This window comes from Phyllobates terribilis, unplaced genomic scaffold (assembly GCF_046119375.1).
Source record: "Phyllobates terribilis strain yellow unplaced genomic scaffold, ASM4611937v1 Scaffold_1__5_contigs__length_1240528914, whole genome shotgun sequence".
NCBI classification, from domain to species: domain Eukaryota; kingdom Metazoa; phylum Chordata; class Amphibia; order Anura; family Dendrobatidae; genus Phyllobates; species Phyllobates terribilis.
Window position 1 is genome coordinate 1,148,666,913 of NW_027362761.1, and position 20,302 is coordinate 1,148,687,214.

Here is a 20,302-nt window from a genome sequence, read left to right on the forward strand (position 1 = left end):
GCATTGGTAAGACCAAAAGGCATAACCAAATTCTCAAAATGACCCACAGGAGTGTTAAAATCAGTCTTCCATTCATCACCCTCTTTCAAGCGCAACATATTGTATGCCCCCCGGAGATCAATTTTAGAGAACCACTTGGCCCCCACTAACTGGTTAAACAAATCAGGAATCAATGGCAGTGGGTAGGGATTGAATACAGTAATTTTATTAATCTCGCGAAAGTCCAAACAAGGACGTAAACCGCCGTCCTTTTTTTTAACAAAAAAAAATCCAACAGCCACAGGTGACTTAGAGGGTCTGATATGACCGGCGGCCAAGCTCGTCTGTATGTATTCCTCCAAAGCCTTTCTCTCAGGAATAGTCAGATTAAATAAACGACTTTTAGGAAGAGTCGCTCCAGGGACAAATTCAATGGTACAATCGTAGTCTCTATGGGGAGGCAAAATTTGCGACTCCTCCTCAGAAAAAACTTTCCAAAAATCGTGAATAGGTACAGGTAATTCCCCTTTATCCACAGCAGAAATGCGCCCGTTACAACACTTGTCATAACACTTAGGGCTCCAGGACTTAATTTCATTGGTAGACCAATCCAGTACAGGATTGTGCAATTTTAACCAGGGCAACCCCAAAACTACTGGAGAAGGCAAATTATTTAATACCACCAAATCCAAATTTTCTTGGTGAATACCATTAATAGTGAGGGGAAATGTATAAACCTTGTGAGTAACACATTTCAAGGGAGAGCCATCGACAGAAACCACGGCAATAGGGGATGACAAAGGTTTGGGTTTTAAATTAAGTTTTTCCAAGAATCCCCCATCAATCACATTCAGAGTTGAACCACAATCCACAAATACCCGAAATTCAATTAATTCTTCCTGAGCTGAGGTAGTAGCAGAAAGAAATACACCCTTAGTGTTTAAACAGGCTATATGGGCGTAACTGCCCTTTTTTTTTTTTTGTTCATACGAAGCACACAGTTCTTAATGAAATGGTCAGATTTGCCACAATAAAAGCACAAACCTTCAGAAAACCTGCGGTCTTTTTCCTGAGAGCGGGGTGACATCGCCCCAATCTCCATCGGCTCTCCAGTGTCAGTACAGACCCTCTCAAGACTCGGAGCTGACATGGCAGAGGATTTACTCTCATTAACCCATGCACGCAGTCTCCTGTCCACCCGTATAGCTAATTGAATTGCCTCCTGCAAGTTTCCAGGTGTAGGATAAGCAATCAGCAGATCCTTAACCCTTTCACCTAGCCCAGCAAGAAACAAACTTTTCAGAGCTGAATCGTTCCACCCCACCTGAGCAGACCACCGACGGAAGTGAGTACAATAATTTTCCACATTACCTGATCCCTGCCTCAAATGTCTCAATTCCGTCTCAGCTGATGAGACACGATCAGGATCATCATACAACAACCCCAAAGCAGAAAAAAAACTATCCACTGATCTAAAGCACGGATCACTAGGTTGGAGAGAAATGGCCCATCCCTGAGGTTCTTTGCGCAAAAGTAACATTATGAACCCTATGCGCTGTGATTCATCACCAGAGGATCTGGGTCTCAAACAAAAATACAATAAACAAGCATTTTTAAAGGAAAAAAAATCTTGTTGTTCACCAAAAAATAAATCAGGCAATCGTACCTTTGGCTCCTCAAAATGCGCTCCAGAACAGCTACTCACGTGTTGTTGGAGCTCGGCCACCTCCAGAGAGAGTCCCTGCAGGCGTTGAGCCAAATCCTGAACCGACACCATGATGGAAACTGGAGGTCTTTCCTTAGAGAAATTTTTTGGCCTGGACTTACTGTTATGATCTGCTACAAGCACTAAGGAAAGACAGGAGATCTGTCCCTACACTAGAACTAAGCTAGATCCCTACGATGTAACGGAGAACCTGATCCTGTGATCAGACCCGCTAAAGTCCTCAGCTAGTCTGAACGAAGACCTATAGATGTGAGGGAGGGATCCTTACAAGAACTAGGGACTGGGAGAAAGATGGACACCTCCTAGCAGAAATTGTAGCAGTAAAAAGACAAACAAACAACATAGAACATAGAGGTCAAAAGACCTAGCTAAACTGACTGAGAAAGGTAACAAAGTGCCTGGCTAGCTTAAGAGTAGAAATTACAATGAAGTCCAGCAAGGCCAGAAGGGCGGAGCAGGATTAAATAGGCAAAAACGGTCATGTGACCAGCATACTAGAAAAAACCTAACAGGAGAGTTCTAACACTTCTAAAGAACTTTGGGGTATGTTACAGGTGTTGTGCTTCTACCGAACATTTTGCTAAGTACTGTAAAATCCCTATTAAGTGTTTGGAATGCAACAGTGAGGACCACGTACAAGCGCTCCATCCATCACAATCTAATGCTGCACAGCTTACGCCTTCTCCCGCCACAAGGCAAGGCGGGAGGATGCTGATCAAACAGTGAGTCCTATCACAATATCTTCTTCAAGCACAGAAGTCTGCGGGGAAGGCCTCTGAGACAAGTCGTGTGCGAAGATATGCCTGGTGAATGTGTATCCAAAGGGCCAACCAGAGAAAACTATAAAGGTGTATGTTATCCTGGACACTCAGAGTAACCTATCACTTGCAAGGTCAGAACTTTTTGATTGGTTTAACTTAAAGGGAAATGCTCATCCCTATACCTTGGGCACCTGTAGAGGTGTTACTGAGGTCTCTGGGAGAAGAGCCAATGGTCTCATGGTGTCTTCTCTTGAGAAGAATGTGGAGATACCCCTACCCACTGTAGTTGAATGCAACCAGATACCATGGAACAGAGAGGAGATCCCAACTCCAGAGGCTGCACTCCATCACCCTCATCTAAAGACTTTGGCAAACAAGATACCAGCTCTTGACAACAGAGCAAACATCCTGATTCAGAGACACTCTGTGGCTACACAAGGTATGTCAGCAAATCAACGGGCCACATGACGCTCCATTTGCTCAATGCTTTGATCTAGGCTGGGTTATCATAGGCAATGTCTGTATAGAAAAGATGAAGAGACCTACAAGGATTTCCTCATTTAAGACTCACGTCCTACCAAACGGTCGCAGCACTTACTTTCAACCATGTCCATATCATTACTGGGTGAAAGAGAAAATAAGTGACAGTAAGTGGCAGCAAGAAACCCCTGACAGCACGAACATGTTCCTGTCCCGTGATAACGACCTCGGGTCAACAATATTCAATTCTACAAGAGAAGACAACCAGTTAGCACTCGCAAAAGAGGACAAAGAATTCATAAAGATTATGGAAAAGGAATTCGCCCAAGATGATTCCAAAAGCTGGATAGCACCTTTACCCTTTCGTTCTCCAAGAATAAGGTTACTCGAAAATCTGCAGCAAGCAACGGCAAGGTTTTCATCTTTAAAATGCACTTTAAAGAAAAGGCCAGAGATGGAGAAACATTTTGTCAACTTCATGCAGAATATCTTTGACAGAGGTCATACAGAACCCGCACCTCCACTAAAGGAAGGAGAAGAATGTTGGTATCTCCCATCCTTTGGTGTCTACCACCCTCGCAAATGACGCGCCCCTGGGCCTGAGTCGCGCAGCGTTGCGCACGCGGGAGCCTACCCAGAGCCGGATCTGATAGGGGTAGTAGTCTCGTGGCGGTGACCCGGTCCGTGCCCAGGGAGTCAAGCTGAGTGGCAGAGTTTAGCAGAAGATGGTACGGTGTTCGACTACGCCACCCGTTGAATGCGGCTATGAGGCCGCCGCTGCAGGGCAGACCGCTGAGGCCGGTGGTACGATTGTGCAGCGTAGATGGTATAACCCCCAACGGGAGGGGTATGGCCTCAGGGCAGCCGACGTGTTTGAAGGGGGTAGCAGAATAGCATGCAGGTAGCAGGAACCACTCAGAGACGGTGCGGTGTAGTTCAGGGTCTTTACTGATGACAAAGGTAGACCCTCCCGGAGTACTGGCTAGCGATCGGGGCCTGGTCAGTCCGTGAGCAGATGGGATCTCCCCTGGCCAGGCGGAGTTGTAGGCCTCCCCAACTAATTGTACTCTTCTGGCTACCTTGCTAGAGGTGGGTAAAAGTAGCCCACGTCCCTGAGTGTACCGTGTGGTGCTCACCCGTATGGCCGGTGACTCGGGGCCTTCTGGTAGCTTCCGCTCCACGACGGCGGTGCTGGTCCCTTGCGTGTGACCGTGCCTTCGGGTTTCTTGGCCAGAGGACCTGAAATCCCCTGCCGGTCGGTTTCTGCTGCTGGGTAAGGATTAGTCCCCACAGCCTCGGACTCCGGGTCCGGTGAGAACTCTTCAATCAGGGCGAGCTCTACAGCTTCCAGCCCCTGACTCCTTTTAGCACTGCTCCCACTGAGCTCCTGATCTTTCTTTCCTATAGCTGCTCCTCTCCAGACCAGACTATGTCTCTGTCTGGGACTCCTCTTCTCCTCTTTCTCCCTAACCCTGCCTCAGCCCCAGTCTTATATAGGGGAAGTTCTTCCCCTCCCAGGACTGGGCAGGAGGTGTGGCATGCATAGGATTCCTGGCCAGGAGACCTCCCACCTGCTCTCAGACGTAATATTGCTATTACTGTGGAAACCAGACCCCTGGGGTGCCACATTCCCCCCTAGTGAAATTTAGTACTCTGGGACTAAACATACTTTTGTAAACATAACAAGTTATAAACAGAAACAGTACAATAAAGAAAAACACATTAGGATGGTCACGGCGTGTCCGCAACCGGGTGAAGTTTTTGAAGAAAACAAGGGTGTCCATTCCACCAAAGAACAGGGAGCCGTAACCAGGTAGGGGTCTGTCCTGCCCCGAGTCTTTAACAGTCTTTAGTCCGTTCCTGGGTTACGCTCCAAACATATGTACAAAGGATTCCGGATAATCCATAACCGACACCTATAAAATAACTAGAAATACACAATTATTCACAAGCAACAATAAACAGGTAAATACAAATAAAACAGTTTGAGCACTTTAAATCCTCCAACGTACGGGCAACTGGCCTCTAGTGACCCTAGTAGACCTACGGAGCTGACTGACTGGTCCTGAATTACAGGGTGTAGGGGCTGTCCAAGGTAAACTGGGCAGCTGTCTACGAGCTCTTTGGCTCACTAGGGGCACGGCAGGCTCACTATAAGCAGAGGGTTGATCCTCCTGGTCTGCTTGTGTGGGGTCTTCTGCCTCCTGGACCAGCTGCTCTTCCAGCTCTACCTGTTTCTCCGTAGGTACTTGAAATGCTGGTTGGAGGAAGGTGAGGACGGGTACCACAACTGCGCCATTGACTTGAGTCCAAGACCGAGGGAAGTCTCCGAGCACAGTACTGACCATATCTTCCCTTTCCTCTGCGGGTCGAGGGTCTTCCTGTTCTTCTTCAGGGTTCCGTAGCTGTTCGGGACACTTCTTCAGGTGATCTCGGGATACAATGGCTGTGGTTTCTCCTCCATCCTTACTGATTGTGCAGACTTTCGGGTTCTCATGGCTTGAGGGCAGTACGGTGTACGGGTCCTTCTCCCACTGGTCGTCCAACTTGTGGAGCCGTCTCTTCCTCTTCAAGACCTGCTCTCCAGGTACCAGGGGAACAGCGGGAGCATACTGGTTGTAAGTCTTCTCCTGTCTTTCTCTAGCTTGACAGAGACTTCGCTCCACGCTCTCCTGTACTTTCCGGTACTGCTGCTGCCTCTCTGTGTCCCAGTCTGCTTCTGGTGAAGTGTCCTCGGGTGTCAGGACTCCCATATCCAGGTCAACAGGCAGCTTACCAGGTCTTGCTCTCATTAGGTAAGCCGGGGTACAGTTGGTAGAACCTACAGGGATGTGGTTGTATAGGTCCACCAGATCAGGCAGTTTCTCAGGCCACAGACTGCGTTCTTCCAGGGGCAATGTTTTCAAAAGGTCTATCACCACCTGGTTCATTTTCTCGCAGAGTCCATTGGTTTGTGGATGATAGGGTGTTGTTCTTATCTTCCGGCAGCCATACAGAGTGCAGAACTCCTGGAAGACCTCCGCTTCAAAGGCAGGTCCCTGGTCCGTCAGCACCTGCTCTGGGTATCCGTGTGGACGGCAGAAGTGCTGCTGGAAGGCTCTAGCTGCTGTTTGAGCCGTTAAGTCCTTGACGGGGACGACAACCAAGAACCGGGAGTAGTGATCCACGATGGTTAACGCATAGACGTAGCCACTGCTGCTGGGGGTCAGTTTTACATGATCCAAGGCTACCAGTTCCAACGGCTGCTTGGTGACGATGGACTGCAGGGGAGCCTTCTGGCTAGCATGGTCCTTCCTTCTTAGGTTGCATGGGCCACAGTCTCTGCACCACCTCTCGATGGTTCCTCTCATGCCTACCCAATGGAACCGCCCGCGCAGCAGGAACTCCAGCTTCTTCCATCCGAAGTGCCCAGCTCCGTTGTGGTATGCCTCCAGTACCATAGCCGCGTCTCTTCTTGGCACCACTACTTGCCAGATCAGTTCATGCGTCCGGGAGTTAACCATTCTGCGGCACAACTTCCCCTTGTAAAGGAACAGTCGACTCTTCTCAACCCACAGTTGCTTGGCCTCCTCCGGAGCGTCTGGGTCAAGGCGGGCATCTGGCTGAGTCAGCATCTCCTTCACCAGTCGGACGGCGGGGTCACTGTCTTGCGTTTCCGCCCAGTTGTAATGAGGTAAGGGGTTGAACGTAGCAGATTGCTTACCCCTTACACGGTGGGAATACTGGATAGTCCCATGACGGTGGAACGCGGGGAGTTCAACTTCTTCCAGTTCCTCTGGATCTTCCCCTACGTCCGGTAGGTTTGGCATTCTGGACAAGGCATCCGCGTTGGTATTGGAGCGTCCTGCCCGGTATTTGATCGTGAACTCATAGTTGGACAGGCGGGCCATCCATCTCTGCTCCAGGGCACCGAGTCTTGCCGTATCCAGGTGTGTCAACGGGTTGTTATCCGTGTACACGGTGAACCGGGAAGAGGCAAGGTAATGCCTAAAGCGTTCGGTGACTGCCCACACCACTGCCAGGAACTCTAGCTTGAATGAGCTGTAATTCTCAGGGTTTCTTTCGGTGGGTCGCAGTTTTCGGCTGGCGTAAGCAATTACCCGTTCTTTCCCCTGCTGGATCTGGGACAGTACGGCTCCTAGCCCGACTTTACTTGCGTCGGTGTAGAGGATAAAGGGCTGGCTGTAATCAGGGTACGCCAGGATTTCATTCCCCGTGAGGGCAATCTTCAGCTGGCGGAAGGACTCTTCTTCCAGCTTCTCCCACCTGAAGGGTGGCTTCTGGTTCTTGGCCTTCCTGGACTGGCCTATCAGGAGGTCCTGCATAGAAGCTGCCTTTTTGGTGAAACCGGGAATGAATCTTCGGTAGTAGCCTACCAACCCGAGGAACTGCCGCACTTCCTTTACGCTGGAGGGGCTTGGCCATTCCTTAATTGCGGTGATCTTATCAGGGTCGGGAGCCACTCCGTCAGCACTCACCACGTGTCCCAGGTACTGCACCTTTGGTTTCAGGAGGTGACACTTGGAGGGTTTCACCTTTAGGCCGTAGTTTGCCAGGGCTTCGAACACTTCTGCCAGGTGTTTCAGGTGGTCCTCGTAGGTCTTGGAGTAGACGATGACATCGTCCAGGTATAACAGGACCGTCTCGAAGTTTCGGTGTCCCAGACAGCATTCCATCAATCGTTGGAAGGTTCCTGGTGCGTTGCAGAGTCCGAACGGCATGCAGGTAAACTCGCTAAGTCCCATCGGGGTGGTGAATGCGGTCTTCTCCCGGTCCGCCTCTGCTACAGGAACCTGCCAGTACCCGCTAGTGAGATCCAAAGTGGAGAAGAAGTTAGCAGATTTTAAAGCAGCCAAAGACTCCTCTATCCTTGGTAAGGGGTACGCATCTTTGTGTGTGATACGGTTGATTTTCCGGTAATCTACACACATTCTCATGGTGTTGTCCTTCTTTTTAACCAAGACTAGTGGAGCTGCCCAGGGGCTACAGCTATCCCTGATTACTCCAGCCTCCTTCATGTCTCTAAGCATCCCCTTGGCGTGTTGGTAGTGTGCAGGGGGTACGGGTCGGTATCTCTCCTTTATGGGAGGATGGTCTCCCGTGGGGATGTGGTGTTCTACCCCCTTTACTCGCCCGAAGTCTAACGGGTGTTTACTAAACACTCTCTCGTACTCTTGAACCACCCGATAGACTCCCTGTTTCTGGTGTGAGGGAGTGGAGTCAGTTCCCAAATGTAGTTGCTGACACCAGTCCTCCATTGGTTTCTTAGAGCCGTTACCTTCCTCTGGGTGAGATGGAGGCAAGGGTTCCACTGACTGTACAGAATTTTGGTCGATGGTATACAATTTGGCTAGCGTGGCATACCGGGGCAGGTATACTTCCCTCTTCCCGATATTTATTATGCGAACGGGCACCCTCCCATGGCGTACATCAACCACCCCCCGTGCCGTCAAAATGGTGGGCCTACTGTCTGAGTAGACTGGTTCTACCATTGCCTGGTAATCTCTACCTCTCAGACCAATAGCTGCCCGGCACCAGATCATCATTTCACTTTTCGGGGGCATGGCAATAGGGAAAGGGTCACACATTCTCACGCTTCCTATCTCACCACCGGAGAGTTCCACCTGTTGCCGCCGCATCAGTGCCCGGATCTCTTTTTGGAGCACTCGCTGCTGGCCGGAGCTGGCGTTCTTGGCAACCTGCTGTAAAATGAAAATCACCTCTGCAAGACAATTTTCAATCACATTAGTTCCTAGAGTTATCTTTGGGTGACTCTCGCGCTTGTCAATGTCTACAATGATCAGTCCCTGTGCTGCCAGTTCGACTCTACCGATTTTAATGGTCATCTCTTTAAATCCGATCTGTGGCACGGGCTGACCATTGCTGGCAATGATACTCAAGTCGTCGTCAGGGTAGCGGGTTATATCCGAGTCATTCCAGTACTGCTTGAAGAGCACGTACGGGATGGTGGTGACCTGTGACCCGGTGTCAAGTAGGGCACTCATAGGAATGCCATCCAGTACCACAGGCAAGACTGGACGTCCTCCCACGTATTTGTCACGCCAGTTCGATGGGCCTGGTGATCTTATTCCTAGGGGTTGGCCCTCTACCCCAGGTTGTGCCAGTTTAAAGGACAGTACCTTGCCATATGTCCGGGTTGATTGCAGCGGCGGCAGATGGGTTGTCCGTCCTCGTTGTATCGGTCGCTGGGTCTTTCTCTGGCCGGTGGGGTCCTCCTTGGTCGACGCCACGGGATGTCCTCCGGTCCGGATGCCAGCTGGATCTTCCCTGGAGCAGAAACCTGTAAAGACTGCACAGTTCGGGTTAGCGCAGCAACGCTTTTAGCTAGCTCTTGGACCTGATGGTGTAGGTCTGGAGCCGGGTCATTGTTCAAAGCCTGCGCGTCAGCTCCCACAGGCCCTGCCGACAAGGGCGCCGCCTCCTGGTGGTAAGCGGTAGTAGGGCGCCTGTGGGTCACCACGCCACCCGGTGCCGGTTCTCGGAGCACCCGGATGGCTCTGTCCTTGAACTGTGCAAAGTCCAGATGAGGATCCTGTAAGGCCATTGCCCGCAACTGGGTTCGGTGGGCATTGCAATATAGTCCCTCTATAAATTGTTCGGTCAACAGCCTGTCCTCGTTTCCCACGCCGTCAGGGTCAGTCTGCTTAATGGCTCTCAGGGCCTCTTGTAGGTTTATTGCATAGTCCCTTATATTCTCATGTGCTCGCTGTTTGCACCCGTAGAATCTAAGCTTAATCTCGGCTGAGGTGCGGGTATCAAAGGTGTCCTTCAGCCGGGTTAATATCCCTGCGACAGTCCTCCTCCCAGGTGGCCAGGACTTTACCTCCCTTTGGGCTGCCCCGGTTAGTTGGGCCACCAGGATGCTCACTTTTTGCTCTTCTGTGAGGGGGTACACCTGGAAGAGGCTATCCAGCTTTTCTCTAAAGTCATTCAGGGTATGTGACTCCCCTGAGTACTGGGGAAGCCAGGCTGCCCCCGGGATATAGGGCATGGTGAAAGGCATGACCGCAGCAGCGGCGGCGCTGGCGGTGGCTGTGGCAGTGAAGCTCTCCTCCGTATCCGACATCCTCCTCCCCCCTAGTGGACCGTGGCCTACCTTGCGATGATCCTCTTCCGTAGGCCGCGGTTCCGCAGTGGATCGTCAGGGTTGAGGACCTTCCGTTGCGCTCCTGTGACGTCGGCGTCTGCTGGGCTCCTTCCAGGACCTTACGCAACGTCCTGACGTGAGGCGGGGCTTCAGTTCTCGCGCGCTTTCAGAGTCCACGCCCCTCTTCTTCCCGCGCGGCGTCTTCAAGATGGCGTCCCACGGCGGGAAAACTCCACGGATGGCGGGAAGAAGGCAGAAGATGGCGCCGGATGGCGGGAAAACTTCACCACAGGTAAGTTTAACAGTCTTCTTTCAGGCACGCAGTACCCGGTGGTTGCGGGCACGGAATCCTGCCGACTACGCCAAAGTTGACGCGCCCCTGGGCCTGAGTCGCGCAGCATTGCGCACGCGGGAGCCTACCCGGAGCCGGATCTGATAGGGGTAGTAGTCTCGTGGCGGTGACCCGGTCCGTGCCCAGGGAGTCAAGCTGAGTGGCAGAGTTTAGCAGAAGATGGTACGGTGTTCGACTACGCCACCCGTTGAATGCGGCTATGAGGCCGCCGCTGCAGGGCAGACCGCTGAGGCCGGTGGTACGATTGTGCAGCGTAGATGGTATAACCCCCAACGGGAGGGGTATGGCCTCAGGGCAGCCGACGTGTTCGAAGGGGGTAGCAGAATAGCATGCAGGTAGCAGGAACCACTCAGAGACGGTGCGGTGTAGTTCAGGGTCTTTACTGATGACAAAGGTAGACCCTCCCGGAGTACTGGCTAGCGATCGGGGCCTGGTCAGTCCGTGAGCAGATGGGATCTCCCCTGGCCAGGCGGAGTTGTAGGCCTCCCCAACTAATTGTACTCTTCTGGCTACCTTGCTAGAGGCGGGTAAAAGTAGCCCACGTCCCTGAGTGTACCGTGTGGTGCTCACCCGTATGGCCGGTGACTCGGGGCCTTCTGGTAGCTTCCGCTCCACGACGGCGGTGCTGGTCTCTTGCGTGTGACCGTGCCTTCGGGTTTCTTGGCCAGAGGACCTGAAATCCCCTGCCGGTCGGTTTCTGCTGCTGGGTAAGGATTAGTCCCCACAGCCTCGGACTCCGGGTCCGGTGAGAACTCTTCAATCAGGGCGAGCTCTACAGCTTCCAGCCCCTGACTCCTTTTAGCACTGCTCCCACTGAGCTCCTGATCTTTCTTTCCTATAGCTGCTCCTCTCCAGACCAGACTATGTCTCTGTCTGGGACTCCTCTTTTCCTCTTTCTCCCTAACCCTGCCTCAGCCCCAGTCTTATATAGGGGAAGTTCTTCCCCTCCCAGGACTGGGCAGGAGGTGTGGCATGCATAGGATTCCTGGCCAGGAGACCTCCCACCTGCTCTCAGACGTAATATTGCTATTACTGTGGAAACCAGACCCCTGGGGTGCCACACAAACCCGACCAAATTAGAGTGGTGTTTGACTCCAGCACTCAGTATGAAGGCATCTCTCTCAATAGCCTGCTCCTCACTGGGCCTAATGTAAACAACAGCCTTATAGGAGTACTGATTCACTTCAGACAAGAACCTGTCGCAGTAATGGCCGACATTCAACAAATGTTCCATTGTTTTATCGTGAGAGAAGACAGTAGAAACTACCTCATGTTCCTATGACACAAAGACAATGATGTCCGCATTGAGTTCATAGACTACAAGATGAAAGTGCATGTCTTCGGGAACAGCCCCTCGCCTGCCGTGGCAATCTATGGACTAAGACGGACAGCACAGGAAGGTGAGAGAGAGTATGGGTCTGATGCTCGTCTATTTGTGGAAAAAAACTTCTACGTAGATGATGGGCTTAAGTCTCTGCCTACAAGTGAAGAGATAATTGATCTGCTCTCTAGAACACAGGAAATGCTGTCAACAGCAAACCTTAGACTCCACAAGATCATCTCCAACAGTAAAGAGGTAATGAAAGCATTTCCATCTGAGGATTACGCAGCTAGTGTAAGGGATTTTGTTCTGGGTTCTGACGTTCCTCCTATGCAACGCAGCCTCAGTCTGCTTTGGGACATTAAGCAGAACATGTTCACATTCCAGGTGTCAGTTTGTGATAAACCTTTCACTAAATGAAAAGTTGTGAACAGCATCTATGATCCTCTTGGGTTTATTGCACCCATCACCATTCAAGGCAAGATACTATTGAGACAGTTGACCCCCGAGGGCACGGATTGGGACACTCCGCTATCATCCCAGAAACAACATAGGTGGGAGACATGGAAGAAGTCTCTGAAGGTTTTAGAGCATCTCCAAGTCCCACGTTGTTATTCCCTAGGCACCCTTTCAGCCACTACCAGAAGAGAAGTCCACATTTTCTCCAACGCATCTACAGAGGCCATAACTGCAGTAGCCTACCTGAAGACCTCGGAAGACAACAACAAGGTACATTGTGGATTTATCCTCGGTAAGGCAAAACTAACCCCGAAACCTGCTCACTCTGTACCAAGACTCAAACTTTGTGCTGCTGTACTGGCAGTGGAATTAGCTGAAGCTATAAAGGATGAAATGGAGATTGCGATAGATTCATTTACATTGTACACAGACAGTAAAGTGGTACTTGGTTACATTTACAACCAAACAAAAAAATGTTACGTCTACGTCAGCAATAGAGTAGAGCGCATCAGAAGTTTTTCTGTCCCTGAGCAGTGGCACTATGTCTCTACTGACCTGAACCCAGCTGACCGAGGGACAAGACTCACAGCTGCGTCTAAGCTCAATGACAACATGTGGCTGTCGCCTCCAAGTCTCTTATATGAGGATTCTAGTTCAAAGGACATCAACAATACTTGTGAGCTGGTGGAACCGGAGTCTGACAAAGAAATCAGACCAATCATCTCTACTCGCTACACTTCTGTGATGCCAAAATTGAAACTAAGATCCCACAGCTTTGAACGCTTCTCAAGATGGTCAGCTGTTGTCCGGGCCATAGCTCATCTTATTCACATTGCTCATTCCTTTGCCAGTGACAAATCATCAGAGTGTCGTGGCTGACATATGTGTAGAGGACATCTACTGTTGCTGACATCAGACGTGCCATCAGGAAGATTAAGGTCACGAGATCGACAGTATCACAAAGGGTACCAACCTGTACGAGAGCAGTTCACTGCTTGAATAGTGGTCAATCATCACGGACTGTTAAAGGTGGGTGGTCGTATAGTGAAGTCTGAACTATGTGATAAGGAGAAGAATCCTATCATCATTCCGGGTCGGCACTACATTGCTACGCTATTGGTCCAACACTATCATGAACGAGTGCACCACCAAGGAAGACAGTTTACCGAAGGTGCCATAAGGTCTGCTGGCCTCTGGATCATGGGGATGAAGAGATGTGTCTCCCCAGTGCTCCATAAATGCATTAAGTGTCAAAAATTAAAAGGAAAACAACATCAACAGATGGAAAATCTCACAGCATATCGGCTAAACACCGACCAGCCATTCACATACGTCGGCGTAGATGTTTTTGACCCATGGTCGATTGTTACAAGAAGGACCTGTGGTGGAGTCGCAAACAGTAAGTGGTGGGCCGTGCTGTTCACCTGTCTTAGCATCTGAGCACTTCACATTGAGGTAATTGAATCCATGGATTCCTCTTGCTTCATCAATGCTCTCAGAAGAGTCTTTTCTATCCGGGGACCTGCCAAATAGCTCAGATCTGACTGTGGCACTAACTTTGTAGGAGTGTGCAAGGAGCTACAGTTAGATAACCTTTTGATTGACAATGGGTGCACTTGGGTGTTCCACCCTCCACATTCATCGCATATGGGAGGGTCCTGAGAATGTATGATTGGCATTGCTTGAAGAATCCTTGATTCAATGTTGCTGGATCATAAGCTACCTCTCACTCATGAAGTCCTGGTTACCTTCCTCAATGAAGTGTCTGCCGTGACGCTGGTACCAAGACCATTGGTACCAGTATAATCGGACCCTGCAATGATCCTTACTCCTGCTACACTTCTTTCTCAGAAGGTTGGAGCTGCTGCAATCCCTCCAGGGAAGTTTGTGGACAGAGACATTTACAGACATCAGTGGAAACAGGTACAAAACTTGTCTAATGCTTTTGGCACCGCTGGAAGACTGAATACTTGCACTTGCTTCAAAGCCGTCACAAATGGCAGACTGAAAAACCTAATCTCCAAGACGGAGACCTCATCCTCCTTAAAGATAACAAAGCTCATCGCAATGACTGGTTAATGGGTCTTATCACCAAGGTTACACCAAGCAACGATGGAAAGACTCGTAAGGTAGACGTCAAGGTTATGAAAGATGGTTCAACTCTTATTTTCTTCCGTCCCATCACTGAACTTGTACTGCTTTTACCAAAGGAGAACATCACATGAAGGACATTGTTATTGGTCACAGTTTACCACAGGGAGCTTACCGCCATACATCTCAGCTATGTTGGGACATTAAAACATTCCCCAGCGGATTTTTGGGTTGGTGGAAGTATTTGCACGTTGCGGCTTCCCCAATACGAAGATGGGTTTTTCAATTGGATTCGGATTATCCCGCTGTTCCGCTGTTCAGTACTTCAGGCCTCCAACTGAAAATTGGACTACACCAATGGTACTACAATTGTTATTTGCATGCCTTTGTGTTTTTCTTTTTGTCTTTTAGGTCGACATTGACATCATCAAAAGACATCACGTCAAGAATTGTTGAAATCTAAAGATTTCAGACGGGGAGTGTTATGTCCCATGAATGGGAAATTTTTGGACTTCGTTTGGTCTACTTGCAGTTTTCATATATTGCTGTTGTTGCTATGCAATAATGTTTACCTTCCTTATGCTTGTCCCTTCTCTCTCCCTGTCTTCCTCTCATGTGACTGTGTTGTAGCTAACCCCTCCCTTCTTTTTCCCCTGTCTTTTCCCTTTCACCATCTTGGCTCCATCTGAAGCTCATGTGCTCTCAGCCTGTCTGAGGAAAGTTCCTTTTTACCTGCTGCTATGTATGCATTCTCACAAGATTTCCAAGGAAAATAAAACTTCTTCTGTATTTTTCACAACTTGTGTGCCTGCAGCTGAGTTAAGCTATCGCCGACAATCGCCCTTGTAAGTACAGGTTGAAGAAACAGCATCTCAACAGGGCCATATATTTACAGCACAGTCATGGGAACAGAATATCTTTTCTGGTACAAAGTTTAATCCATAGGATAGCACTTTTGTCTGTTCAGGTGTTAAAACAAGCTTAGATAAATTCAAGACATTTTGGATGCCAAGGCATGTCAACCCGTTGCAGGAAATTCATATGAATGATCTTGAAATCAAAAATGTCTTGAATTTATCTAAGCTTGTTTTAACATCTGATCGATTCCAGGATATAGTGCAAAAAGAACTGAAAAAACTGCATTCATTGGTGGATACAGATCATAAATGACCTAACCTATCAAAAAAGAACATATAGCCACCCATGAACTTAAAAATAACAAGAATATTATTATCAGGATGTCAGATAAAAGAGGATTGGTGGTCGTAATGGATCTGGACATTTATGATAGACAAATGAGAGAAATGTTGGGAGATCAAACAACATATAAAGAATAACATCTAACCCCCTCCCAAGGCTGACAACTGAAACGCATGATCTAATTGGTGAAGGATGTGCCCTAGGAGTCATCACAACCAAACAAAAAGAATATTTGCAAGTGGATCACCCTATTTTGCCATATATGTATGGTCTTCCAAAAACGCACAAATCAGTCTCTTTGCCACCTATGAGACCTATCATCTCCAGTATTAATTCTGTTACGGAACATTTGGGAGACTGGTTAGATTATTTATTACAACCTTTAGTCCAGCGAGTACCTGGCTTTTTGAAAGACTCCCGTGATGTACTCAGCCAGTTATCCACAATTTCCTGGGATTTTCATGGTTGAGCTGCGATGTTGTTTCTTTGTACACGTGCATACCAAATAACATTGCCTTGATATTAGTAGTTTTTCATGTGACTAAGTTCAGTAACTACACAGCTGATTTATGCATGTATGTCAAACAAGTCATTTCTTTTCTGATGTCTCATAATTTTTTGATGTACTCATAGGAATACTATCTTCAGCGCAAGGGAGTCTCTATGGGGGCTAAGTATTCACCCTCGCATGCTAACCTTGTCACGTCATTCTGGGAATATAATCATCTATATTCTAACATTAATCCATTTTTGAATTCCATACAATGGTATGGTAGATATATAGATGATCAATTGATAATATGGAGAGGAGATATGTCTGAGATACCGCTGTTTGTGGATTATCTGAACAATAATACATATAATCTGTCATTCACTTGCACTTTTCGTTCAAATCACATTTCCTTTTTGGATCTGAATTTGGAGGGATCGAACAATAAAATTTCTACATCTACTTTTTCCAAACCTATGTCAGGCAACACTTTTTTACATAAATTAAAAAGTAGGGGTTACCCACAATGGACTCTAGACAGAACACACAATATAGTTGGGTGCAAGAATAGATTAGATCTTATGAATAGACATCAGAAAATACCAACTTAAAAAGTAGCAGTCATGTAGTGCTTTCACTACAATATAGCCCACAATTCTATAGGATAAAATACATAATTTTAAAATTCTTGCCTATTCTACAAGATTATGTGTTACTATCTAAAGTCCTTAATTCAGGTGTACAAGTAGTGGCCAAAAGGGCACAAGCTTTAGGAACCATACTATCGGCAAGCACATCCAATCCAATGCAAAAACGACACACTTGGCTGGATTGCCGAGGCTTTTATAAATGTGGACAGAAGCGTTGCAATTTATGTCAGTATGTAAAAGTAGTGAGAAACTTTCCTAATTCAGATAAATCACAGGTATATAGCATTAATCAGTACATTAATTGTAACAGCGATCATATTGTGTATATTATCAAGTGCAATATATCTGACAAGACGTATGTGGGATGTACAATCAGGAAATTAAAAAAACGCATCGCTGAGCACATTGCAGATAATTTTAATATGTCAGAAGCCAATCTCTTATGCCTCTAAACATTTTATACAGTGTCATAATAGAAGTGAAGATCGTAAGTATTGGCTGATCCCAGAGGTGGAGACGTCAGAAAGCGCTTACAGAACCGACAGGCTTATTGGATGATGGATCTGGACACGTGTCATCCTGTCGGCCTCAAAATGCGCCGTGAACTTATGTTTCACTATTAAATAGCACTTTATCTGCTTAGAATATATCTATTTTAATCTTTTGTCACTAAATTGTATAGTTTTATGTGATAGCTTTTTTCTCAGTCACATGCAGTCATGTGATGCTAACTTGATTGTGTTTTCATTGGTACTTTTAATCATGTGGCGGTTTTTTGGTGTTTCATTGGTGAGTGTTTTGTATATAATCACGGATGTTCATTATATGTATGGCTTTGATAAAGAACGAAGGCTTGCGTTTGAAACGCGTTGCTAAGCCTATTCTGTCCATGGAATCCCCTTTTTAAATAATAAATATTTTGTACACTTTCAAGCTGGAACATTTTTTTCATTTTTTTTTATAATACTCCATCCACTAGATTTGTCTCTTCCCATAGTATATCCGTGTGTCACCTTTTCCCTAAGTAACTGATGCATACTAACCGGACCGTCTGCATGATATAAAGTAAAACATGAGTTATCAGACTTGGCCTCCTACTTCCATCACTCCATGGTCCAGTTCTGATGCCCTTTCTCAGCCCTACGCGAAACAGCGATGTGCTAGATGTTCTAACATCTTCAATTATAGCCAGAAATAACATTTTCAGCAATTTGGACTAAATTAGCTCTTCTGTGGGATCAGACCAGATAGAGTAGCCCTCACTCCCCAATGATCCATGGCCACCCTTGACCATTTTGCCTTTGCATAGGTTGCCCTACATACCAATCCTGGTATATACTGAGCCATACATAATAGGAAGCCACACAAGATCTGTCATTGAGAAGATGCCCTCATCCAGTCTTCTATCCATCACCATTTGGCCAATGATAAAGTTGCTTGTTTCCTTACAATTGGCCATAATTCCTGATTCCAAGAACTGGTTGACCACTTGCAAACCTAATATATCCCACTCATTGTCACAAAATAATCAATGTTTTACTCATGATCAGTATTTCCAAGGCGATGGCTAATTAGAGTATGCATTATATATAACCGGAGCGTTATACATTTTCCCAGAGATAAGGTAAAGGATCAGAGGAAAGAACAGCTGTAGTCTCTGAAATCCTGACTAAGGGAAGCCTATGGGAACACACGGCTAGAAACCCAGGTGGTTCATTGTGTTTCTAGCTGATTTGCTGTAAGAAATCATGAAGGAACTGGAAAATGCATAGATATGACAAAAATGAATAATTTGCTAAGATACTCTAAGAGAAACATGTTTTTCCCTTTCATTTTTGTCAAAAAGGGGTCATCTGATTTTAGTCTTTCCAACAGGTAATAACTCGAATATAAATATACCCCAAAAATAAATTTCAACTATAGCTTCGATACAGCTTTTTACATTATAAAAAGAAATGTCATCATTGCGTTCATAGAGAAGCAGTGCATCTCTATGACTTCTAATCTCAATGTTGATGAGGTTGTGCATTGCTTTCTAATACCTAAACCTATTCGGTAGAAGTATAAAAAGCACTTGTATCAAAACTTAGAGGGGTTGTCCAGATCTTAGATATTAATGATCTATTTTTAAGATAGGTCACCACTCACCAGTATTAAATCGGCAGTAGCCCATTACCCAACAACCCCACCGATCAACTGGTTCTGACTTTTATCCTAAGTCATGTGAACAAGGCTCGTTAGAGAGTCGATATTGACTTTTAGGATCGCTACTTCCTATAGGTGGCGCTAGAGTTCTAGTCCTCTTCCTCTCTGAAGAAACAATTTGAAGACTTGAATGTAGAAATCTTTAAATTGTTAAAAAAATATAGTTGCCCTCACTGTTTGCAACAGTTTCTGCACGATCTAGAAACAGTCAGTCTTGTAGAAATTCTGTAAAGAAGACAGAACTAATTTTTTGCTGATTAGTTTCATATTCAGTGGGTAAACAGCTGAAGCCATGTTCCCTTAATCTAGGGGCAGGGCTTATCAATATTTGAGGGGGAGAGGCTCCTGCTGCAGCCAGTTGTCTTCAGCTGCACAGAGAACATTGAGGAGGAGCAGGACATGGCCGAACTTAGACACTGAAAAAAATTCTTAGGATCTTATTTCTAATATTACATGATACAATAATACAAGATAGGGTCTAAGAAAATTAAAATTAAGGGAGGAAGTGCTGGAATACTTTTTAATCTTTTGAACATTTTTTCTGTTTAATGCAGACCGTAATGTGCAATGCGATTGCCGCTGCCTTACAGGTGTAGGCAAGAATGGGAGTCATAAAAGTGTATGCACATTGTTCTCATGCAAATGCATATTATATTTCAGAATGATTTTAGCTCATTTGTAAATGGGAGTCTGACAGAATGTGAAGCCATTAATATGTTTTCTAGGAAAAAAAAAAGCCATTGCATTAATGATTGTTTGTGTGTTATGGATTTCTTCATGATTGTGCTTTTTGCTTATGGTGAAATATTTCTTGTTCCTCCATGTCCTTGACTTCCTGAACTAGAAAATGAAAAAAGTAATACATTAAAAAAAAAGATTATTCTGTCAAACTCTCATTTTTCCACACACTGTAAAATAAAAGTAATCTTACAAAAACTAGTTGCGGTGGCTGGATTCTTTGTGTAGCATAATTCCTAATTTATCCTCGTCCAGCCGCCTTCGTGCCTCTGCATGAATTGAATCAGATTTCAACATTTATCATACAGTTTTCTGCAAATTTGCAGAATCTAAAAATAAACAGATTTATTTTGCCAAGCAAAGCTTATTTGCAGATCTGTGTCCATAAAAACACACATTCGATAGACATTAATATTATTTTTTAGAATGATATGTGGGTGAGGAATAAAAGAAAGAACCTCTTTTAGTCTCAAGCATTTAGAGTAGTTTAAGAGTCAAATAAATGAGACAAAACTAAAATATCAGTCATAGCCGATAGGGTTACACAGTAAGGCAAGAGCATTAGAAATCAATGTGAGCAATCGAGACTCGCAGAAGCTCATCAAATTTTTAAGAACTAAATAAGCCCCTGTCAGGAGGATTTTATACCTTCAACTAAAGGCTTGTGTGGCACCCCAGGGGTCTGGTTACCACAGTAATAGAAATATTATGTCTGAGAGCAAGTGGGAGGTTTCTCTGGTCA

The 20,302-nt window shown here is 46.6% G+C and overlaps 1 protein-coding gene across 4 annotated transcripts in view; it reads right to left on the bottom strand.

Moving 5' to 3' along the window:
- STK32B (serine/threonine kinase 32B) overlaps window positions 1–20,302 on the bottom strand; it is a 481,347-nt gene that overhangs the window by 343,111 nt on the left and 117,934 nt on the right. The gene's annotated exons all lie outside the window — the stretch shown is intronic.